Source organism: Argiope bruennichi, chromosome 11, assembly GCF_947563725.1.
Source record: "Argiope bruennichi chromosome 11, qqArgBrue1.1, whole genome shotgun sequence".
Classification (NCBI taxonomy): domain Eukaryota; kingdom Metazoa; phylum Arthropoda; class Arachnida; order Araneae; family Araneidae; genus Argiope; species Argiope bruennichi.
The window spans coordinates 82,503,577-82,531,267 of record NC_079161.1 but is presented as its reverse complement, the minus strand read 5'-3'; positions in this window follow the sequence as shown (position 1 = coordinate 82,531,267).

Genomic DNA, 27,691 nt, shown 5'->3' with positions numbered 1-27,691 from the left:
CAAATATCACGAATATTTGAGTAAAAACTTTTGAAAAGGAATAAATATAATCACTGTAAAATAACTCATAATTAAATTTATTAATTTTTTATAATTTTGTATTTTATTGTGATTTATAATTTTGTTTTAAAAAATTATGTTTACTTCGTAAGCTTTTAATCTCTCTATACATTTAACACAGTATAAGCTTTATTTTTGATTTCTCAATCATTTGTTATTAGATTCATTTTGTTATTAGATTCATTAATCATTTGTTATTCAATATTTTTGGAATCTATTAGATATTTCTTTCGCGCAGAACGGTATAAATTAATTCCACAAATATCATTTTTCACATATATTTTTGTAACATTTATTTATTTTTTAATTTTTAACAATTAATTTTGAAGAATTAGCATGCAACTAATAGCAAGAAGAAACGCAGCAGAAAATATCTCCATAAACATAAGAACAATTTGATTCAATTAAATTTTATTCAATTTTGTAGTTTCTTCAATTATTCAAGGTAACTAATGTTAGAAATATCATAATACTGCACTATCAATATCGATATTAAAAAATAATTTTCATATTCCTGATTGCTAATATATTTCATTGAAATTTGATTTGCATTTCTAGATAAGAAGCCTAAAGATGTTTCAGATTAATCATAATCACTGATAAGAAGAATCCGTTATTTTGCTTAATTCGTCATAGCCTTATCTTTTGAAATTCTACTTGAGAGGTCAAATGCATCATTGCCTCAGTCGGTTTTCAAACGAAAAATAACTTTTATAAGCTTCTTGAGTAGTTACTCCTGGATGCTTTAAAAGAATATTAAATTTTAAACGACGTATAAAATAAAGACTGATGTGTAATCTAGATTTTTCACCTAAGTGTTTTAGGAACATAACATAATAGCGCATCATGTATATATATATATACCATATTTAAGAAGTTCATTATCCAGAAGAGAAAAAACTATTAAAGGAATATTAAGAAAATTTATCTGAAAATTACAAAATTTCTCATGTTATGAAAGAAATCCGAAGAAAGTTGTTTTGTTGAATTGTTTTAAAGAGAATTCAATTAATTAGCAAATAAATGCAGCTTCTTAATAGATGATAGGAAAAAAATATGATTCCCTTTTTATGAAAATTCTTCGATTTTATTTAAACTGAAATGAGTTTTCACACCGAATTTTACAGATATACTCTATAATGGAATTCGATCATGATTTTAGAACTCTGCTTAGAGCTTTCAATTTAATAGGTGTTCCATTCTATGAGACTTCAAGCGCTTCTTGGATAATATTTGGTTTTCTAAAAATCAAGCTAATTTTATTAGGAATATTATTCTTTTTTCTTGATATATCCCATTCGATATATGCATTTATATTATTTCCAAGGAGCCATTTGTTATATAAGATCATCGTAGTAGCGTAGTAGCATCGTAGTTTGGTGTTATAATTGGATTTCACTATCTTCTTACATTATTATTGTGTACATATATTATAATATTTGTTTATGAATCATTCGGAAATACATTCCAGCTTATTTTGTTGAAAATTCATAAAAATTTGTTTTTCGAGATATCATTTAGGAATGTATCTAAGGCTTCTGATATGATTTCTCAGGCTCGTGATGTTCACAAACAAATTGAAGAAGTGCTATCTCTCAGCGCTTTCCTGGCGTATACTCATGTGTTTGCTAATTTCCTCCATTTAGTGACGTTCAATATGACAGAGTTTTCGAAACGAGAATTCTATTTGCGCGCATTTTTGTACATTGTTCTGCTGCTATGGTCAGCGACGCATTTTACTAAGCTGACCTTGAAGGGGTCGCGGGTGACAGAATTATGTGTTATGTGGCAGCTGATGCAGATGAAATTTGCAGAAAATTTATTATCGCCAAATCTGACTCATTCAATTGAACTCAGCAAATTTCTGTTCTTTGTCAAAAATACAAAAATTGATTTAGCATTTACAGGTTATGGAATATTCCAGCTAAATAGAAATCTTCTCTTATCAGTGGCTTCCATTATAATTTCGTACTGTATTCTTGCTATAACATTGTAATTCAAATATTCAAGATTGGAACTGGAAAATTCAATAAGTGACAAATTGCAAATTTTACAGTAAAATGATTAACCAGTTTTATAGGTCAATTCTTTGTTCTGTAATACCAATTCTGATGGCACTTGCTGCATTTTCTAGACAATACTTATGACATATGACTTATACTTATGACATATGACAATACTTATGACATATGACATATGACATACTTATGACATCAATGACATATACCAACTAATTTTACAACTGCTTAAAGTAAGTTGGATACTTTCATAACACTCCAGATCGAAAATTTTAATATTAATATGCTTACAAATTTTCATTTTTTTTCAATTAATATTTCTTTTTATTTCCTAGATAAATTCGTTGCATCTTCCTAAAATTAGATTCCATCGTATATATTTATGTAATGTCATAAAAATGTGAGGTTGCAATAGTAATGATTATTAATTATGTGGATCCAAAATTTAATAGATTAAAAATAGTAACTCTTAATTAATGTGTCTAAGTTTTACATTTTGAAAATATAATGTGACACTTTTCAATTAATATTTGTTTTCTTAGAAAATTATCAAGTTAAAGAAAAATTGTCAAGGAAATTTTGCAACTGCTTAAAATATTTTACTAGAAGTAAATTATCACGAAAAATAAATTAAGATGAATTAATTACTTATTTCTGAATTAAAACCATAGCATATATTAAATATTTCATAGAAGACATAAGTTTTTAAAAATGCATGAAAAGATTGATATCTATTAAAAGTATATGGAAAGATTGTCGGTATTGTCTTCGCTCCAAATTATGAAAAGACTTTAAGACTATGATATGTCTACAGATAAAATAATTAATGTCCTCAATTTTATTAAAGAATCTCAACTAAATAACCAGAATTGGTTCATATAACTTTAACTTTTATAGAGATATTTTAATATGATGTTATCAGTTCATATTGGCTACATAAGGTTTCAAGGAATAGAACGGGCAATTTAATTCTCAAAAGAAAATAAGAGATTTAAAAAATTAATCAAGAAATAAATCTTAAATTTTGTTCAGTTATTATTTGATAATTTTATTTTTGAGTCTATAATTAAATCCCCTTTCTTCATATGAAAAATCATTGGAAACAAATAATTTTCAAATAATTCACTTTTGTCAATTATTTTAATGATAAATTTATTTAATTAATTACATTTTAGATGAAATATTAGGTTTTATATTATTAAATTTTAATTTTAGAATGTCTCTAATTTTTCTTAACCTCTCTAAATTTCCCTCACAATTTAAACACAGGTTGGACTCAAAGTACTTCTCTGATTAGAACAAAATTACTTTTTAAAAAACTTTTATTATTGGGCATATAGCAATTTCGATAATTCTAAAGACATTTATACAGTTTTTAATTAAGTGAAAAATCACTATTTCTGCATTTATTGTGCTATCTATGGTATTAAAATATCTAAGAGCCCGATTATTCCAGAGTAAAAACTTTATAACAATTTTTTCAATAACTCGTTCGAAATAATTTTTTTATAATCTCTGAAAGATCTTAAAATTATATGTATTTATTAATGCAAATAATATCGTCTGGCAGAAATATCTTATGCATATTTTTTTTTAAAAAAACTGAGATGTTCTTGAGAATAAACTCTTCACAATATAAGTTGTAAATAGAGGAAATTTTTTACTAATAAATATACCGTGTAATACAAAATTTAGTATGAATAGAAATGATGTACTACTTTGATGATAAAACAGTAAAAATGTATTTATTTTCTGATAAATTACGCGATGATATAATCTTTAAGTTTATAACCACAAACTCATATCCTCATAAAAAAAAGGAATGCTGAAAAAATTACATCAAAATTAATAATATATATATATATATATATATATACAGTAATTAAAGTAAACTTATTTTTAGTTTTTTGTACCTTAAATAAAGTTTTAAAATACATTGAACATCCTGTATTTAAATTGTATATGGCATTTTGCATTATAGAAAGCCGCTTATAAATATATACTATCATACAGAAATAAATAAATATAATTTTATTAGTTGCATAATGTTTAAAAACTTTATACTATAAAATTTCAAGCGATTACAACAAAAAAAAAGTTTGTATAATTTGGAAACAAATCATGTTTTCAAAAACATAAGTAAATAATTTCATCATTTACATACGATATTATCAATATTATTCTTAATAACGTATTTAAATACTGTTTCGATCCAAAACATTGCATTATTTATTTATTGTCGCGCCATAACTTTTCCTGTTTACAATCCGAAAAGAAGTTTTTATTCTCTCACTGGCAACGTTTCAGTAAAAAATAAATTAGTTTAAAGCATTTTAGAAACTCGTTTGGAAATCTATTATCCATTAAAAGTATTCAATTTTCACTTGAATCTCAAACTTTGTCTACAAATGAACTTTATTTTCATTATTTACATCAAATATCAAATATTTTTGTGAAACCGGAACATTTATTTATGTTCACAGACAAATAATTTATTTGTATATTAAATTATATTTTAATGACATGGAGATAAAAGAAATTAATTAATATTATAAAATATTAAAAAAATATAGTACATATGTTTTGAGCTTGTATTTAAAAAAATAAAACGTCATGAACTAAATATTTTTACTTTAAATTTGTTGTCCATAAAGGAAGATTTCCGTGAATTTATCTTATGAAACCACACAAAAAAGCTTTTAAGATTGTTAAGATTAAACAAGCAAATATGTCATTTTTATCTTGATAAAAGTTTTATCTAGTATGAAAGTTGGAAAATCGCTAGCAGTTCCATGCGTCATGACAGCATATATAAATTTGCTAAAATACTCTGATGATTTCATTCTGATTTCTCTACTAACAATACGCAAGATTATTGTGCAAATTATTTTTTAAAAATTCTGAGAATATGGAAAATGATAAAATTTGGTTTTGAAACAAATTAAGAAATTGAGAGAATGTGGAAAATGATCAAATTTGGTATTGAAACAAATTAAAAAAATTGTGTGAATGTGGAAAATGATCAAGTTTGGTATTGAAACAAATTAAGAAATTGTGAGAATGTGGAAAATGATCAAGTTTGGTATTAAAACAAATTAAAAATATTGTGAGAATGTGGAAAATGATCAAGTTTGGTTTAGAAACAAATTTTAAAAATTTTTATTGTCATAAAAATGTCTGAGGGCGAATGTTTAGTATGTGGTCGCACATTTTAATTTCTTTCACTTCTTGATATTCGATGAAGAAAGCTCTAATCACAGAACTTTGTCAAATATGAGCATGTTTTGCTTTTATTTATGTTTGGGAGTGAAATGAAAGATACTTTACAGATTTAAAATTGTTAAAATGGTATTATCATTATCCAGTCTTTATTTAGTACAATGTTTAATAGAAGTAAATATGCATTTATATCTATGTTTGCATTTTTATAAATCTTTTTTTTTTATTCAGAATTATGATGAAATAACTGTACATTTTTCTTACATGCACGATAAAAAATGTTATTTGTTTAAACAGAAATTCTGACTATAAACTCCTTTCTTACTTTTAATATTTCTTGCATTGTTAAATATTGTATTGAAATTTATATTGAATTGTGTTGTAGTTTTGTTGATAGATATGGTTTAAATCTAAGATGTCAAATCTCAATTAGATGTGCAATATTATGCAATTTCTTTTATAAACAAACTAATTTTTCGTTTTCGTTTTCAAAATATGAACACATTCTTATGTAAATAATGGATTTTGAATCAGATATCAGTAATTTTATTCGTAGCTTCCATTTTATAGGTATACAATTATCGATGCGCCTTACAGAAAACGAATATGAATTTAGTATCAAATTCATATTTCAAAAGGTTTTAACTATTATATTGCAGTTATTTTTCATTTCTCTTGATGTATGTCAACTTCTGTTTTGCATTATTGTGTTTCCTGTACATGATCCACTTTTTCTTCTCAGTAATTTGGCAATTGCAGTTATTATTTCTAGCCTTCGATTATCTTTTTTATTAAAAAAGCGTCAAATCATTAATTTAATATCAGTCATTAACAACTTCAGATTGATCTACCATTCTAAAGCATATATTTATGATAAAAGAAAAATGGGTTTATTATTGATATTTCGTTTGGTTACTCCGATAATTTTTACAGCAATATGTACCATTTATTTCCTTCAAAATTCTAATTCATTTAATTATGATTTTCAAATGTATTATTTTCCATGCCTCACTGAATTATTTATTAGAAAATATAAGTTTATATCAATAATCAGTTCTATTTATACTATTTATTATTATCAACGAATGATGATTTGTCTGGATTTTCTGAGTTATATATATTTCAGTTATGGATGGATAACTGAGCAAGCCTTATTGGAAGCTCATGCAGAATTATGTAATAATATTCATATAATAACTCTTAAGAAAACATTTAAATTGATTTCAGACGCATGCAATGTGCGTAAGGAAATAGAAAAGACATTATCTTTAAGCACCTTCATAGCTTATGTTCTCGTTTTTGGTAACTTTATGAATATCACTTTAGTAAATATGTCGAAAGTCTTCGAAAGGCATTTGTATTATCGTTCTTTTGTGTGTTGCATGCTATTTACATGGACAACATTGAATTTTTTGAGAACCACTTTGGCCGCCTCTAAGCTTGTTGATGTTTGCAAAATGTGGCGGGTATTACAGATGAATATCGCAAAGCAATGGCTCCGAATTAATTCTAAAGATCCCAAAACCGCAAAATTCTTATTAATGTTAGTAAAAGATTCTCAAATTGATGTTACGTTCACAGGTTGTAGTATGTTCCATCTAAATAGAAATCTTGTTCTAACAATGGTTTCAACTATTGTATCCTACGGTATTCTAGCTGTCACTTTTTGAAAACTATTGTGTGTTTATAGTTACTAGCAGATTAATTGTTGTTACTTTATCTTCATAAATATATAATGTATTTTTTCCACTTCAGATAAACAACATTGTTTAGACATTTATGCTGATTAATGAATTGTATCAAATATTTGCAACAATGTACAAAAAGTAAAGTTATTTTTGGGTCTTTATGGAAATAATATAACTTCTAATTTATGTAATTTTTATTAATTGATCATTTATTTAATGCATGTTTTAATTAATGTTTGCAACTGAAAAAAAATTATTATTATGTGGAGGGATTAGTAATTTATATGCATGTTTCAATTATTTTTTCCACTTCAGATAAACAACATTGTTTAGACATTTATGCTGATTAATGAATTGTATCAAATATTTGCAACAATGTACAAAAAGTAAAGTTATTTTTGGGTCGTTATGGAAATAATATAACTTTTAAAATTTATGTAATTTTTATTAATTAATCATTTATTTAATGCATGTTTTAATTAATGTTTGCAACTGAAAAAAAATTATTATTATGTGGAGGGATTAGTAATTTATATGCATGTTTCAATTATTTTTTCCACTTCAGATAAACAACATTGTTTAGACATTTATGCTGATTAATGAATTGTATCAAATATTTGCAACAATGTACAAAAAGTAAAGTTATTTTTGGGTCGTTATGGAAATAATATAACTTTTAAAATTTATGTAATTTTTATTAATTAATCATTTATTTAATGCATGTTTTAATTAATGTTTGCAACTGAAAAAAAATTATTATTATGTGGAGGGATTAGTAATTTATATGCATGTTTCAATTATTTTTTCCACTTCAGATAAACAACATTGTTTAGACATTTATGCTGATTAATGAATTGTATCAAATATTTGCAACAATGTACAAAAAGTAAAGTTATTTTTGGGTCGTTATGGAAATAATATAACTTTTAAAATTTATGTAATTTTTATTAATTAATCATTTATTTAATGCATGTTTTAATTAATGTTTGCAACTGAAAAAAAATTATTATTATGTGGAGGGATTAGTAATTTATATGCATGTTTCAATTATTTTTTCCACTTCAGATAAACAACATTGTTTAGACATTTATGCTGATTAATGAATTGTATCAAATATTTGCAACAATGTACAAAAAGTAAAGTTATTTTTGGGTCGTTATGGAAATAATATAACTTTTAAAATTTATGTAATTTTTCTTTCTTTTAAAAGATTGCTACAATTCTTTTTAAAATACCTGATATTAACTTATAGATTATGAGTAAGCTTTTCATTTTGAAGCTAGTCACACAATAGATTTAGAATATTTCAGGGAAAAAATGAAAAGAAAATTTCAAAAGAAAAAAGAAAAAATATTCCAGGACAATTGTAAGCCCCATGGACCAATGCTATACAGTGTGTGTGTGTGCGTGTGTGTGTGTCTTTCTATTTCTTATATTAACACTAGCCTTTGGACGATTGTTATGAAACAAATTAATAGGTACTTTAAAATTTAATTAAAATTTTGTTTCTCAAGCGATATATTTATCAGTGCTACTTAACTCAGATCCAGCATATTGAACTTAGAATTTAATATAATGTGTTTGTAAATTATCCGTAGTTCATAAAGGTCAACTAATCTTGGAAATCATTAATGTTTTTCAGTAGTTGTATGCAATAAAAAAATAAATAAAACCCCTTTCAATTCTTTTTAAAAAAAACTTTAGAATAATATAACATTATAGAAAGATTTGGAATACATAGTACTACTCATTTTTATCACAAATAATTATTTAAAATATTTTTCATTAATAATACCAGAAAATATAAAATTTATTAATACAATTTAAAGATGTTGAATAAATTAATTAACTGGTTTTTGATAGAATCCCTTCCCTTGTAGATATATAAAATCTTAGATTAGAAACAACTGATAACTCTCCCTCAAAGGACTAATTTTATTATTTGTTGGAGTTTCCAGTCCAGAGAAGTTTGCTTAACCTAGTTGTCAGATTCCTAGTTTGAAATCCAAAACAGAGCCTTAACTCTCTAGATAGACTCTAATTTCTTGGGTAAATAAATCTAGTTAGAACATTTTCTATCTCAGAGAAGCTAGTGGGTCACTGATGAATATCTCTATTAATATATATTATAAACTGCCACCACAGATGAGTTTTATAAATTGAATTTTGTATTTTTTAAATTTTTAATTTCTAAAAAAAATCCTATAAATATTAAAAAGGTAAGAAATTGAAACACAACGAGTTACGCCAAAACAGCTTAGATATTTGCCTTTTCGCAGTGAAGCATGACATCAAAAATATTTTATTTATCCATTTTGTTATAAGCGAAAAAAACGGCATTAATTTTATTGTTATGTTTCAGAATAAATTTCTAAATTTCTATATTTCTAACTGTTTATATATTATATCTAAATTATATTATATAAACTACTTAATATGTTCACAACAATCATAAAATTAGAATCCTTACTGAAATATCCAAATAAATTGTAAGACTCTTTTAAAAAAAAGGAGCTTTAAAACTGCATTAATTCATTCTTAAGGTTTTTTTTATTTTCTTTGGCTATAACTTTTCATTTGTTATGAATGCTTTGTAGAAGTATCAGACCTAGCACTACTCCAAAATCAACAATTTTCAAAGACAAACTATTCTAAATCTATAAAATGAATTAGATTTTCTAAACTAATTAAGTAGACATAGTAAAAATATTTAATTTTTAAATATACACTGGAGTGTCTTTGTTTTCTTCAGAAATTCGTCACTTTGGCACTCATTTCGGTCAAATGCAATAGGGTAGGATAATATAAATATTTTATCAATAATTTATCAGAAAATGCTTTTCAAGATCATTTGGAAATTCTGTAATTTAAATTCAGAAATTATAAGAACCAATATTAATGACGACAATTGATAATGCATTTTGACAACACGAGGTTTTAACATGAAATAAAAACCGGCGAAATCGAACCAGTGGTTGAGACTGAAGAAATTGCCTTTTTTTCATTTTTATTTTAAATATAACGAATATTTCGAATTTTCAATAAAACAATTCCCAGACTGCTTTACTTATCGAAGACGCAAGACAGATCGAATTTGTTGAAGCCCTCATGCAAATAACGAATTGTTTTCTTTAAATCTGAATTTGTTAAGAATTATATTTATTACGAAGAAGGATATTTGATATTATACAGTTCCATCTAAAAACAGTTATTCTTCTATGTTTTCATGCATCTAAATAACACTCTGATCTTATTTCACCACATTAGTTACAAATTATTTATTCGTTTCGAAGCAGCATTTCTTTTAAAAAAGAGAATTTAACGAATCCTAAAAATTTTTGGCGAGATATTTCCTAGACTACTTTACAAATTCAAGACTCAACACAGAACGCATTTGTTGAATCTTTCGTGTAATTAATAGATTGTTTACTTTAACTTGAATTTATTACGAATTAAATTTATTACGAAGAAGGATAATTGATATTTTCAGTTAGCAAATAGATATTTTGCAGTTCTATCCAAAACAATTATTCTTCTACATTTTCATGATATCTACCTAATAAACAAACAGACCTAATTTCACCACATTCGTTAAAAATTATTTATTCGTTTCGTGACAGCATTTCTTTCTAAAAAGAGAATTTAAACTAATCCCAAACATTTCGGTGAGACATTTCCCAGACTGCTTTACATATCCAAAGCAGAAAACAGACCGAATTTGTTGAAGTTATGGCTTCATTGCACAGCAGTTGGAGCAACCGAATACGTCTTACTCATTCGTTTTTTGTTCAGTTATTTGCTTAAAAGTTCTGAACGTAACTCTTTTGAAAAGCATTAGTAAGAGAAAAATAAATTCTTAGATTTGAGATTGGTAATTCTTAGTAGTTCTTTTGCATGAAAGGAAGTGAAATCTGACTTCTAAAACTTTCTGAATTTAAATAACTTTATTTTCTTGAATTGCTTTAAACGAATGTCCCAATTTAACATTCCTGTGAAATTTCCCTTCATTTTTTTTTAAATAGAAGTGATATTTGAAGTTTAAGAAAAGTTGTTAGATGAATAAAGAACAATTTTTTAATATCTCTGAAATGTAGGTAGTCGCAATGGACTATAAGACGATATTTATTGCACACAAAACAGTTTATTTTCACATTAAAGACAAAGACTGCACATAAATAAAAAAATATATAAAAATTTGCTAGCAACACAGTGCGGCCATGGATAGAAATTTCAAACTACAGCAACGTTGCTATTCAGAAAAAGACAAGTTCAATGGCCTAAAGTAACAAAACTGGTTGCCAGATACAATAGCATAGTATAAAAACGAAAACAAATTAGACTAGGTCGATATACAAAATAAAATAAAAGAAAATACTCTTAAAACACAACTATTATCAAAATACAAACATATTCAGGCAGTAGTTTAATTCAAAATAAATTCTGTCACTAAAGATAAATATTATATGTTATCGACCTTTTATAGGAAAGTACAATTATCTTTAAATGCAGAACTGCTTAATTTAAACTAAAAATTATTCTGAAATAGAGGCTCAATCATTAGTTAAATGCAAATTTATTATGCAAGAAAATATGACTTCCCACAGAGAAAAGAGAAACAAAGGTTTCACTCTCAAAGACACTAGTGGAATGTCGTCTCACATGCCAATCCACATCGACTGCAGCGCCACCCGTCAAAGCTATCAGAACTAACAGGAATATGTCATTTTGATTTAGAGGAAATAGCTGATACTTCAGTGTCATAACTATGTAAACATACATTGTTGCTGTTTTTTTTTTTTGAACAAATATTATAAAATTCAAGAAAATGTAATTTCTTACTGCCCCATTTTTTCAATATTCCTGTCCAAATAATGCCCCCCAGAACTAGCATTTTTATCAATCTCTGTTTCTTTCTCGCTTCATTTTCGCATTACATAAAATTAATCAATAGTAAATTTGAAATATAAATTGATACATAAAATTAATATAATAACATTTTTGTATTGAAATGTTCATTTAAGTTTTAGACGTGCAATTTAACAAGTTTAATGTTTTTTAAATAAAATTATCTCTTATTCAAAATAAAAATCCTTCAGATCACATTCTTTTATTTCCACAGGATATAAAATTTTATTGATTAAAGTAATAACATGCTAACACTCAGTTTATTTTTTTCACTTTAACAATAATTTGTTTTAAATAAATTTATGATCATTCTTATTTAAGTTTTTTAAAAAGTTTTAAAAATTATTAAGAAGTTCACTACTTTTTCCAAACTTGAAAGCAAATTACATTTTTTAATTGATTTTTCAGCATATTATATTCAAAATAATACAAACACTCATTTGAAATAACCAAAATATTTTGAAATATAATGTGTATGTGTGTGTGTGTAATATTTTATTGAACAAGCGTAACAATTAATAAAACAATGAAAATAAATAAATTTCTAAAGCATTATAAAAATTCTATAAAGCAAAATCGTTTGTTAAGTTCATGAATTTTGAATGAATTAAGTCAAAGAATTTTGTTAAATATAGATTAAAACTTTTCATCTAAAAGTTGCTGCGAAAAGGTTCAATGTTCTTTTAGAGATGCAAATGCAAGGCAACTGCAAATGAGACCTTCAATACCTAAAAAGACAAACAAATTTTGATTCGGGTCAAATTATGCAACGTCAGTTTCTTTTTTATATAAACATCACTCAAATTCCCATGTTTAAATGTTATGAAAAAATAAGTCAACTTGATTATTGTTATTCCATGAATATGAAGAATGATATATGAAATGAAAATATGGAGAACGATTTATTTTATTTTAAAACAATTTTTATATTTTGGCAGAATTAAATTTAAAATAAATTTTCTCAAAAGAGTTTTTAAATTGTGGCCATTTGCGAATTAATAATGGCAATACATTATTTTAATAGAACTTAGTGAAAATTAATTGACTATTTTTTATTCTTGCATGAAAAATTAAATGGCAAATTATTCTAAAAAATTAATTTCATAAGTCTGTAATATTCACAATAAATAATTATTAATTACAAAAATAAATTCTTTTAAAAAATTTTAAAAATTATAAAAATAAAATGCCTATTTTATAGAAGATAAAAAGTTTTAGCAGGTTGAAAGTAATGCATAATATGGAATCTATTTTACTTCCGCATCAGAATGTCAAAATAAAAATTTTCGAAAATAAGTACTTAATTAAAAGCAATGAAAATATCAGTGCTACAAATATCATGATCTAAAATTAATTCTTTTTATTTATTTTTTTTATTTCAAAATATTAAACGAATAAAAATTTAATTCTTTTTAACAATTGCTGTCATCTGAAAGCATCCTAAATAACATGCCTTCAGAATTTTCAGTTCCCAAAACTGCGACTGTAGCACTGAGACCTTTTATCAAGTTCTCAACAGAAATCTTGGATTCTTCGTCTCTCGCAAAAGTTCAAAAACTAAAGCTCCATAAAATAAACTTACATTATACAGAAACACCACTAAAGATTTAAAAATTTAATATATATGTTCATTTTTTTTATTTAAAAAAGTGGTACTTAATAATAAATAATAAAATAGTGAAATATTACATTTACCAAACACGTATAGAAGTAAAATAAATTTCGTATAGAAATAAAACCAAATTAAATGATTACTAATAATAAATGTGCGTGGGTAAGCGTACACGTACGCGCTTTGTAAAGATTTTTTTTTTAATTCTAATCTGAATTTGAATGAATTCACAACAGAAATCTTAAATGCTTCTTCTCTTGCAAAAGTTCAAAACCTAATGTTGCACAAAATGAACTTTCATTACACAAAACCACCACTAAAGATTTAAAAATTGAAAATATCTGTTCATTTTTTTTATTTAAAAAAGTGGTACTTAATAATAAATAGTAAAATAGGAACGATTACCAAACACGTATAGAAGTAAAATTCGTAAACTAGTTTTCGTATAGAAATAGAACCAAATTAAATGAATACTAATAATAAATGGGCGTGGGTAAGATTTTTTTTTTTAATTTTAATCTGAATTTCAATGAATTTTGACTCCTGCGAAAAATTTCAAAAGCATTGATGCAGAAAAAATAATTTTACACCAATTCAAAACTTTAAAAAAAAAAAAAAAAAACTTTCCTTTTGATTACATCACTTTAAAAAGATTTTTTTTTTTGTCTAATTTTCCACAGTAAATAAATTATTTCCCAATAATTAAAATGTTTTTGTTGCTTCTTCAAATATTAAATAGTGTGCTTTTCTTCGCTTGTTGAAAGCTAAAGAAGTATTCACTTTAATGTATATATGAATATAAAGGGAAATTAATATCTTCGGCAGTTAGAAGATATGTAGATAAATTGGGCATTCACATTTTTAATAGTGCTATGATGTTAATGGGTTTAGTTTTAGTTTAGTTTAGTTATATTAACGTCCCGTTACATTAGGGTTATTTTGGGACGGACCTCGTCATTTTGAATCGCTGTCAGATGACGAGGAAGACACCTGAGCTATGATGTTAATGGGACTGTTCTCTATTAGAAAGGTTCATTTTCACAATAACCAGAACTTGATTAAAATAATACAGATTTAATGTCTGACAAGTTGATAGAATAATGGATATGAAGTTATATCCATTTATTATATTATTTAAAATTAAATATAACCGATATTCACGGCGAACCAGTTGATCACCAGAGACGACCAGTTGAGAATAAATTCTAATTATTTTTGTTATTTTTTAAAAAATATTTTCTATTAAATCTTTATTTTAATTGCACATTGGCCTCAAAATTACTTGTTTTATAACCAAACATAGAAACATGAAGTTTGGAACTTTTAAGCATTAAATCAATTAATCTTGTTTAATTTTATCATCAAGCTTTATTTTCGATTAAACTACTGCAAACACGTTTTTTGAAAAAAATAGTAAATGAAAGATATTTTCTGAAAAATAAGTCAAGGCCGCGTGCCCTGGTGGTAAGGGCCGGTTCGGAACCGGATGATTTCTGGTTCAACACCTGGTTCCACCGAAGAAGCGTCGTGTTAGCGAGTCTGGTGCACGCTGAATGCGTCAGGACGAAACATCTTTTCTCGGGTGCTGCGTGGAAGTTTGGGGAGATGGGTGTCAGCTCAGGTGTCGTCCTTGTCCTCTGACTGCGGTTCAAAATCTGACTTGAAACAGTTACAATTATTTCGAAGTAGTCCCAAAGATACTCTATCCGACTGAGATCCAGAGACTGACCTGTCTGGTCCAGTCGCTCGAGATTTTGATCTTCAAGCGATTCTTTGGAAAGTGTATGTGGATGAGATTTTTAGCATTATCAATTATTAGGATGAATTCTTCATCAACAGCTCCAACACATAGCATCTGACATATATATCGATAATCTCTTCTCTATATCTAAGAACTATGATAAATCCTCCATGGAGGTCATTGTTACCTTCCAGTGAGATCAAGAACTATTGAATGTAATACAGAAAATTATTATATAACAGAATAGACGGATTTTTTAAAATTCTTTTAGTTAATCTAATAGATAGCACAACTAATGCGTAATTTAATATTTTATATTCGAATATTTATCCTAACTTTCTACACTCTACTCTAATCCAATCTCTCTACTGATTATTACTCTTCAATAACAGTTTCAAAGTTAAAGGAAGGATACAATGTCTGCAACGTCAGTTGAAGATATTGATACAGAATTGAACGCCGTCTCATACCCCCGTATCCGTGGCCATTCTGGTCACTGAACGGTTTGGTGGGCATGTTACGGGAATTTTATTTAATTAACAAAATATTTACAGTACAAAAACGAAACAAAAATAACTATTTACAGAATTTACATATATTTCAGAAATTATATCATGATGAGACCGTTTACATAATTTTTCAACTTAGAAATATAATTTGTAGTAATAAACTTAGAAATATAGTGCCGAGAGATAAAATGTGTAAAAATATACATATAATCTGTGTTCACTTATTTTTTATGATATAGTAGATCAGGATGCAGTTAAAAAAATCAGATGGAATATAATTTGAGAAATGGAAATGAAGAGAATCTTTGTTTGATTGAAATGTGTGACAGGATACTGCGGTGCTTGTTTTTTCCCTTAGTCTTTTTTGGTATGAGACTTGATGCGGAGAGCTATGGAGGCAAGAATAGGTCTCTATTTTCACTTATAAATTTGATTGTACTGTGGATTTTTTGCCTGGAAAGAAAGTAGATATAGAGAAATACAAAGTTAGGATCGTGGATTCTGTGTCTTATGTGACAGCCAAAATGATGGATAATACTTGGTGAGAATCCGATTAACGCTTTGACATTATTTGAACTACAAAGAGTACTCTTACACTGAAATTTAATCACCTGAGTAGTTTTATTTAAAAATTTTATAATCTTCTTTACAATATATTCGATAAACATGTATAAATTAACAATTGCTTTTATACAATAACTTTTTGTTATAAGGTTAAAAAAAAATTGAGACCACCCTGTATATATTATCACAACCAATATTTCCGAAGTACCAACTAATCATCAAAAGCGACAAATTGCAGAGATACATCCATTCATTACTGTTTTTATTTTTATCAACAAAAAGCTTGAAAAATGCAAATCCATAATGCGATGGATGAATATTTTCATATTAAATTTTAATCAAATTATTTTGCCTGTCTGATTAGTATTTATTAAGTATTCTATTAAATAAGCTACATAAACCTCTTTAGCACTTCAGTTTTCAATATTAAGATGAATCAGCAACAGAAGAGCTTTAGATAAGAAACATTGAACCTTATTGTAATGTATGAATTTACATTTAAATTTAATACAAAGTCGATAGATAAACTGGACGGCACTTTAAATGAATTTAAAGAGAGTTATTATAATTCTTAACAATGCTTTCATCTTACCGAAAACAAGATGATTGCATTAGCTAAAGGTACACCTTATGTAAAATCTCTTTCAAATCCAAGCAGATAAAACGATAAAATATTTACAGATAATAATAATTTTATTGTTATTTGGTACAGGATCTTTCTATTGTGTTATGACCAGTTGTAATATCTTTAGATGTGAAATGTTGCAGACTTTTCAGAAGAGATACGCCTTTGATAAAATGAAATCACTGCTAGTAAGTCTTTCAATCCTTATATCACTTGCTTCATAAGCTTCAGGTGAATATGATCTGCCATTTTTACTCATATTTATTGTGGAATGTAATATTTATTTCCTGATCTAACCTAGACTAATGAATCTACGTGTAAAAGCTCACCTTAACGAAGTATCTTCAGTAAACAAAGAGGAAATTGTCACTTTGGATCCATTTTCTTTAACCATTTTGAGCATGCAGTGACTGAAGTAAATTTATGATGCGATATAATTAAGTGCATTGCATGAAAAATGAATAAATTTTCTTTTAACATGGTAAAGTATTAATATTCGTACAAATACCCCAACTTATTATTTAAAACTCATTTCAAATGACATCTGAAATGTGTGCATGATTGTAATTTATTATCGCTTGTCTAATTCAGTGGTACATGTTTGAGAAAAAGAAAAATTTGAATCCGAAATTCACTTTACTTTGAAATTCACATTATAAACATTACGCCATGAAGCCTTCATCCGATGTTGAAGTGTTATTTTGCTGTTTTAAAATTATTGGCATTCCTTTTTATGTTAACAAGAAAAATGAATCCCGTAGCGTAAGAACAATTTTGAAAAGGGCTATGTATTTCCTTCTAGAATTGGCATTCTTTTGTTTCGATGTGTATAATATGCTCAGACTAACAGGTTGGATTTCAAGCGCGAACTTGTTCTTTGTCCTTACCACCTGTACAACAAGTTTGTCAATTATGATCCTGAGATTATCCATAGCATTTAAGAGAAAAGAAATAATTTCTCTAATATCTCATCTTCAAAGTTTCATTGATACTTATCAAGCGAAGAGGTATGCGAGTAGAAAGAAAGAATTGGATATCACGTGCTGCTTGAACTTAATTGCGCCACCGTCGACTTGCATAATGTTTGTGATATTTTTCCCTGAACAGTTTGATCCTTTGAGGGACGAATATTTAATAGAATACTACTCCAAACATTCTATACAGGAAACAATTTACTTAATAATGTTCACCTTGGCATATATAATTCATTTTTATGTGACATCTTCACTGTGTATGACTCTATTCATTGCAATATTCAACATATACGTAGACGCTTTGAAACAGATGTTAACTGAAACTTATCGACGTTTGAGGATTGATATCACTTTAAAAAATATTGCTTGTGCCTCGGAATTAATATTAAAAGCTCAGAAAACACATCAAAGAATAGAGGATGTTCTTTCATTCAGCATATTTGTAGCCTATCTTCTGATATTTGTCCATTTCTTGAATTTGGTGTCATTCAACAGTTCGGAGTTTGCTCGAAATGCGTGGCATCAGAGGTTGATTACCTTCTTTTTTACCTTCTGCTGGATGACATCCAGTTTCATCAAACTCACTTTGACAGGTTCGAGACTGATTAATGTCTGTGAAATGTGGAAACAATATCAGCAAGACATTGTTCGGCGTTGTTCACGTCTGAAAATGAAAAATGAGAAAGAACTTTGTTACCTCTTAATGTTCTTAGAAGAATCCAGACTTGACCTCACATTCACAGGATGGGGTATTTTTAGATTAGAAAAAAGTTTGTTGTTGTCTATTGCTGAAGCCATTGTGTCCTATAGTGTTCTTGTGGTTACAGTGTAAGAAACTTTAGGATAACTGCCGGGTTTTTTGTTTTTTTAATTCAGTGAAAATCGGTGGTTTGGGTTTTAACAAAAAGTACTGCATTTCCAAGCAGTTGCCTTTTTTATAATATTTAGCTGGGTGCCATCAAGTTTCATCAAACTCACTATGACAGGTTCAAGATTTACTGATATCTGTGAATTGTAGAAATAATATCAGGAAGATATTGTTCGGTGTTCTTCACATCTAATAATAAAATGAGAATTACTTAGTTACCTCTTAATGTTTGTAGAAGAATCCAAACATTCACAGAATGGGGTATTTTCCACTTAGAAAAGAGCTTGTTGCTGTCTATTGCTGAAATTAGTGTGTCATATAGTGTTCTTGTGGCTACAGTATAAAAATCTTTAGGATAACTAACATTTTTTTTTTTTTAATCCAGTGAAAATCAGTGGTTTGAAACTTTCCTGAAAAGAATTGCATTTTCGGCAGTTACCTTTCTTTAATCTTCTGCTGTACGACATGAAGTTTCATCAACCTCATTTTGACATGTTCAAATTGATTTATATCTGTGAAATGTGCAAATAACATCAGACATTATTCGTGGTTGTCCACGTCGAAAATAGAAAGAAGAATCCAAGCTAGGCTTTACATTCACAGGAGGGGAATTTTTCGCTTAGAAAAAAGCTCGTTGTTGGTTATTGCTGAAGCTATTGTGTCCGACAGTGTTCCAGAAGCAACATTATAAGGTCAAAAATAGAAAGAAGAATCCAAGCTAGGTTTTGCATTCACAGGAGGGGTATTTTTCGCTTAAAAAAAGCTCGTTGTTGGTTATTGCTGAAGCTATTGGTCCAACAGTGTTCCAGAAGCAACATTATAAGAAACTTTTGGAGGAACATATTTATTACTTTACTGGAAGCTTTCAGATTGATTGATATTTGTTGAACTTGAAGACAGAATCAATAAGATATTGTTCTTTTTTCATTCCTACAGCTAAAGAATGAGAAAGGATTTAGTTATCGTTTAATGCTTTTTGAAGAATTATGTTTGATATCGTATTCGCTGGATGTTGTATAAAAAGAAACTTCTTGCAGAATAAATGTAAATTCTTTTATTCTAGAATCTTTCCTGCCCATTATCAAAGTTAGCAAAAGTTTAACTTCTCAAATCTATTACTGGTTTTCTTGGAAACTTTTTATGGAACTAAAAGCCACTAACGAAGAAACGAAAGTTACCGGAGTTTACTTTAAAAGTCCCATATGTATGTTGTAATATTGTTCGTAATAGCATTTACATTATTTGTTTAAATGAAGTTTCCCAGATTTTTAGAGCGATTTTAAAATTATTCTTATTTAAAAATTAAATGAACTTACTCCACTCGGTATTGCTCAATTTGAAAAAAAAAATCTGCTGCGGAGATCTATAGACGAAAGAAGTCAAAAACTCGTGTACTTTAAAAGCTGTAAAAATATAACTTAGAAGCTTCAATATTAGTTACAAATACTACCGTTAGATAGCGCTATAAGCTGTAATCGAAGAGAGGAAGGGAAAAGCTGTTTGATTACTTAAAGGGGAAAAAGAAGCAAAATTCCTACAAATCTAAAATAGCTTAATTAAATATGAGAATAGGAAGAATGAGAAAAATCCAATAAAAAAAGAAAAGCTATTTTATTATTATAATAATTTTGATTGAATTTTGCTCAGTCATTTTACAGATTCCATCAATAATTTGCTATCATATGACTATTAATATTTTTTGGAGGTATCGATTCACCTTCGATAATTTCTCAACGACCATGTCCGTGATAAATAATGTGTTGACGATATTATTCATCATGATTTTCTCTAATCATACCAAAAATTCTAGGGAATCAATCTTTATGATATTGAAGTAATAATTTCGAATTTTGATATTACAGCGTAAGGTTTTGAAGTTTTTCAGGCGGTTATTAACTAAATAAGCAATTATTTCCAGTCATTTTTCAAAGAAAAATCATGAAAAGAAGGACAAAGGAAATTCATTTACGTTTCTTTTTCTTTATAGAATGCACGAAATAAGAATTGTTTATGAGTTATGTGATTTGAAGACCATAAGAAACTGCAGCTCCAAATTTTCTGCTTCTATTTTAGACATTTTTTTTTGTCCTTTGAAGACAGTGCTAGGACCATTCTCAACAAAAACTCTCATGACCTATTACAATTACCCTAGATTGATGTAAAGCGAATACAAAATGATGCTATCTCTTCCTGTTAAAAGACAACTAAAATCATTTCTTTCATAAGTCAACCTATTAGCATGAAATCCCTAATATTGAAAGTATATCTTCGATATTGCTAGACATTCAGAATATCATGTAATATTTTGTATTCATAGTGTTCTCGTATCTTATCCGGTAGCATTATTTAACTAATATCTCATAGGTACAAAAGTCAAAGATCTTCCATGACGCTCTTTTCATGCAAATTATTCTTTCATGTTTATGAAATTTAATACATGAGAGAAGTCATGAAACCCTTATTACAGTTATCTTTTATCTTTTCACTTAATCGTCAAATTATTTTCTGTATAAAATCAAATACCATTATTTTTTTTCTGTCCATGTAGATTATCTATATGAAGAATAATTAATCTGACAATTGTTTAAAAATTCAAATATTTCTTAATTTCTGCTTCAGTTATTCCAAAAAGTAGAATATAGAAAAGACTAGTCATGTTTAAAATCATTCCAACAATAAACAATATTTTATTGGCATGTGTTATGTATTCTTATCATGCATTTTCTTCGGCGATACCTTTCATTCTTTCTTTTTTTTCTCTAGCAAATAATTGCAGAGGTAGTTGTGATTTTTTTCGTCATCAGTTTTAACACATAAGTAATCTTTTTAATTTTACTGTTTGTTAATTTATATTATTATGATAAAAAATTTAGATAATTAAATTTATATATTATGATAAAAAATTTTAGATGTCATTAATAATAATTTTTTATCTGTTTTAAAATAGAGCTATGAATATTGATCATCACCTTCTATACTATATTAAAAAATAATTTACATTTATTACGTTTTAAACTTAAATGTTAATTTAATTTTTCATTTAAAATTGATAAAATTTACGGTCAAGTTAAATTACATATTAAATTGCTACTAAAATCAAAAATAAAATATATCAAAAATAATCCCATCTGAAACTGAAAAATAAAATTGAAATTATTGTTATATATATGTATTTAGAGTTACAGAAATTATTTGTTAACCTAAAAAACGTAATATTTTGCTATGCTAAGAAAACTACTTGAAAATTCCTGTTTTATATCTAATAATATTATACATATAGTAATATTTAGCTAAACCAGTCGATCATCTATAACACATAGCATATCATATCAATCTCAACAAAAAATACAATTTAAGGGAAGAGCTTGAAAAAATGCCAATATAAATAGTATTTTTTTTTCTCAGGTAAGTAATAAATAATCTACAATATCATAAATCAACTATAACCGTTTAATTACAAGTATCAAATGTACACTATTTTATAAAGTGGTAAATATGAAAAGCACTTGTTTTCTCTCTATAAAGTTACAAACACTTGCGAAGTTAGGTTTGTAATATCCTTGATGGTTGATAAAAAATATTTTTATGATTCTCCAACATTTTTTTTAATTTACGACTTTACCAGTTTATAGTCTCTATCATATTCATTGTTTCAAAAACAGCTATTTTCCTTTCAAAAGAAAATACTTCCTACTGAATTGGAAATCTAATAGCAAAGCTAGCAATTTGAGTGTTTAAATTCTTTTCTATTTCGTCATGACGTAGAAAGTTTTACTCAGGACTTAATAAGAAAAATTTTACTTTACTCAGCCATACATTTACTCAATTACTGTATGGAATAGTTACTAACTGTATTACTCAGTTACTGTATTAATTACTCAGCCATACATTTACTCAATTACTGTATGGAATAGTTACTAACTGTATTACTCAGTTACTGTATTAATTACTCAGCCATACATTTACTCAATTACTGTATGGAATAAATAGTTACTAACTGTATTACTCAGTTACTGTATTAATTACTCAGCCATACATTTACTCAATTACTGTATGGAATAAATAGTTACTAGCTGTATTACTCAGTTACTGTATTAATTACTCAGCCATACATTTACTCAATTACTGTATGGAATAGTTACTAACTGTATTACTCAGTTAACAAACTGTATTACTCAGTTACTGTATTAATACACGGAAGTTAAGTAAAAACATTGGCTTTTTATTTAACAGCCACTTAACTTTCCGTTAAATCAGCTCTCTAATGGTGTTTACTACTAACATTTCAAACACATTCTCACAGATTTTATTTTTGAAAACAGTATATTGTGCCATTTGCCAAGAAAATATCTTTGAGCATTTAAATTATTAGTATTATTTCAAAACGTTGGTGAAAATTTTTCGCACTTTAATCGTCAACAATGTCGACTATGTATACGACTATCAACACAACACATGCATCATTGTGTTAATAAGCATTAAAATTTCCTTTTCAATTAGTTCATTGATGTTGTTTACGTCTGCATTTTAAAAACATTTTGAAAGAATTTGTTTATAAATAGTTCTAATATGAAAAACAAGTTTAGTATTGAATTTTTTTTAATTAACTAAAAGAGTGGAATGAATGAATTATATTTTTAGCCAAGCTGGAATGACCACTGAGAGGTGTTAGCATTTCTTCACTAATTGTGGATAGCATAAATTATTCACAGTTAGGTTAGATATAATAAAATGACGAAAAATCACAATGGATAGTCCAGTTCACATTTCGATGCTTGAAACAGAAGGTGATACAATCGTAAATATGCAAATTCGTTTGGAGTGTACTACAGGATATTCATAAAGGAGTATTCTAAATTGGCAGTGCTATTTATAGAAAACAAAGCAAAGTACAGACCTGCTATGCATCGTAAATCAAAGATGAAAGTTTAAATTCCTCATAGGTATTCAGCTAAAATAAAGGGGGTAGGAAACGATTATGGATATACTCGTGTGTGTCAAACATGCTGAAAACCCTATAGGAGACTTCTATCTCGATATCATTCGTATGCCTGTAGATGCCCACATTGAACAAATGTAATTGTGTGGAATTTTAACTGTTAATTAATATTTCCGAAAAATACCAAGATAGTATTTTATTTCCTTTCTTATAATAAAACCTCCCTACAAATTTGGGATATTCAATTATGAACTCCCTGTATTTTACATTATAACTTTGTGAAGGGGAATATTTTGCTTGTAGTTAGTAACGCTGCATAAATAAAAGATGATAAAATCATTGAACAGACTAGAGATAATTTATCAATAAAGAATGGTATATTCTAACTGAAGTGAGTTTGTAAAGCGATGATTTATCAGTTGAATCTCACTTGATGTATTCAAATTATAGAAAATTAGACAATTATTTTGGTTGAAAAATTATAAATGGAATTGAAAGTTATGTACAATTTGATCTGTACGCAACGAAGATGTAGTTTATTATAGATAACTGGGAAATAAAAAATGATATTTACACGACAGAACAATATGAGAATGCTGTAAGAATTCTTATTCTGTTCTTGAGATGAATTGGTTTGAGTGCAGAACGTTAAAGTAGTAGAATTTTAAAAATGCCAATAACGAAATAACCTAAATATTTTGATATCAAATATGTTAATTAAATTCCGGAACTACTCAATAATTTTATTTAGATAAAAACCAAATTTAAATAAATCAAAAAAATGAATGATTTAATTATTGATAAATAGGGTATATTTGCTGTAATTTAAGACTTGTACAAACTAAAATCTTTAGCTGACTATATGACATGAAGAAATCACATCGTACTCTTAAATGAATTAATATAACTTTTTTGGATATACAGTTATTTTTGAAATCTTGTAAAGTATATGGTTATTCAAAAAGAAGAAACAGCTTTAAAATATTTAATAATATGATATACCAATCAGAAGAGAAAGTTCTTTTATTTTAAGTATTTAGGAATCCTGTTAAAGGTGGCGCTGCTGTCTGTGTACGAAAAATTCGAGACGCCTCGGGAAAAATTACTTTCCTCAAGAGGAGTGAATCCATTGTTGCAATGCAGAATGTATCTCTTTCTAAGTTGCATTAAGAGTCACCTTGTCGTGGATAGATTTACTGGTGGAACAAGAAATTCGAGAAAGATAGCTGCATATGTAGTAGGAGGGGGCATTAGTCATCGTAGCAAATCAGATAAAAAAAATTTGAGTGTATCCGGATGCCGTTTCAACGTAGATCTGTCTGTGGAAGAACATAAAAGACAGCTTACATACAAAAACTATCCCTGTTACTCTTTACGATCCCCAAGATTAAGTTGTTACAGCAGTGAGATAAACAACGAAGGATCGGTTATTTCATGTGTGGCAAAAAACTTACTAAAAAGAACCTACGAAATGAAAGTTACTGAACTGAAAAGTGCTACTTATTACCGCGCTAATCATAAGCTATTTAAATTGATTTGTTTCATACTTATAAAGGTAATATTTTATCTAACAAAATAATAATAATGTAAAAAAGTGATTTCTTTAATTTTAAAATGTAGTTTTATAAATTATTTAATATCAAATTTATTTGATTCTGTTTCAAGCCTTTAAAGATAAAATATTACAAAAAAGTAATTCCTTTGATATCCTGATGTGCTACTTTGTGGAATTTTCAGAATTTTTATAATCTTAATGATAATACTCAATTTTAATATCTACACAACTCATCATTGAATCCGTTAAAGTATTTTCCTTATTTTTCTAATCGCATGGTGTTACTTCTGATAAATTTAGAAGAATCTTATGATATCATAATGTTTGTAAAAAACAAAAACTGTATAGAAATCATAAAAAAAAATTAGAAAGCAATTTAAATAAAATATTCTATTTATAGTTCAAAAATAGATACATTTTTAAAGATGATATTCTTAGTTAAAATTATTGAATCTTATTTTTGTATTTGCTTCCATTCATTTTATAAATAAATATAAGGAAAAAGAATTTTCCCTACTTTTTATTTTTTAAATCTCGATGAACTTTACGACAAAGTATCTATATTGTTATAGAAAACGATAATTTAATTAAAAATTAACTGATAACCAAATTATGAAAATGTTAAAATATTGCCCTTTTCCAAGCATATATAACTTTAAAAAATAGCAGAACACTATTGTATAAAGAAATAAGACAGATATCAATGAAAATTTCAGACAATATAAATAAGTAAAGTATTTAGAAAAGAAGATTGTTTACGTTATACATACACTGCATCACAATTATAAAAATATATTTGGTACATGATTTCTTCTTTTAGATTAAATTATGATGGTTTGAAAAATTCATCATAAAATTATTTTAAAGAATTTACAATTTAATTAATAGCCAAAAATAAAGGATAAAAAAATCAGACCTTTTGCTCAATTGGAACATAATTTTAAAATATAATTAGACGACATGATAAAAATTTTGCTCCTGGAGCTTCTTGTTTACATAGCGGGAAAATTCATTAAAGTAAATGCGTTCTTTTAGTTTATATAAACACTGTCCAAATTCGAAGTAAATTAAATTTTCAAAAATCTCCTGTTGAGGAAAACATTTCATAAGTCCGGGATTGAAAACAGTCCAAAAAATAATTTAATTTTCTAATGCCTACAGCACTTAACTTCTTCACCAACTGTTCCACCTTACGAAATAACCTACTTAAAGAACCACACTTAACACTCACAAGCAAATTGACAGCAGATTTTTGAAGGAATTTAATTAATTTCCTCCTATTTACTTTCATAAACTGTCGAATAGGTATTAGGGATTTACGTTCGGTGTCTCGCTTCTTATTGCGTTCAGCTACTAAACACTTTAAAGCTACGCTTTGGGCAAATTCATCTAATCTGCAGTTGAAGTTCAGCTCACTGAATCTGAAATGTTTATGAAAGAAATTTAAGAAGTTGTAATAAACAAGTGAAATAAATATTTTTTTTCTTAAAGACAGCTGAAGGCCAAAATGGCAGAAACCAATTAAATTCTAGGGTAAAATAAACATACTGAGTTATTACGACGTTCAAATATAAGAATAAATAAAACTGTAATTCTAGTATATGATTTATCTAAATATTTGATATTTGAACAATAATTTTTAATTGAAATATCCATTGCATACTACTGAACTTAGAATGTCTTGTAGTTATTTTTAAATATAACTTCATTTTTATTTTTGTTGTACGATAAAATTATAATTATTTCTTTTTTTTTTTTTTTCTTTTTTTTTACTTTTTGCAAGAGAGTATTAACTATAAGATCGAATTTAGCAACAGCATCAAAATACTAATTCCTTTCTGTCAAAATGTACGGAAATAAGAAAAATTTAAATATAGAAAATAATAATTTTAAATATATTTAATTAATTTGCTTTTAAAAAATAGCACGAAATTTTTCTTAAAGATGTGTAATAAAATGACACGTAATCTCGTTTAAAACAAAGCACTCTGTTTAAATCAAAGTTGTATTGCAGTACAAAAGTACAGTAGCAGAATTATTAACTGTGCAGTATTGATTACTTACTTTAAATTTTAATTGAAAACTTAATTGTCTTTCTATATGTGGTTTTAATAAAGATATAAAAATTTATATTAAATATATTCTTTCATACTTTATTATATTTCCTAGTGAGAGAAATAATTCCACATAAATTTATTATCGAAATTATTTTTAAAAAATAAACTTCAAAATAATTTAAAAAATGATCATAAAATAAAAAGATTAATTTTTTTACGTATTAATTTTGAATTCAAAGGCATTTTTGTAGTTTTTTTACTTTATTTTCTTAGTATTTCAATTATTTTTAGAGAAACATAATGCTCTAAATAATCATAAATAAACATAAGAAAAAGTCGCCTTATACGGAGTATTGC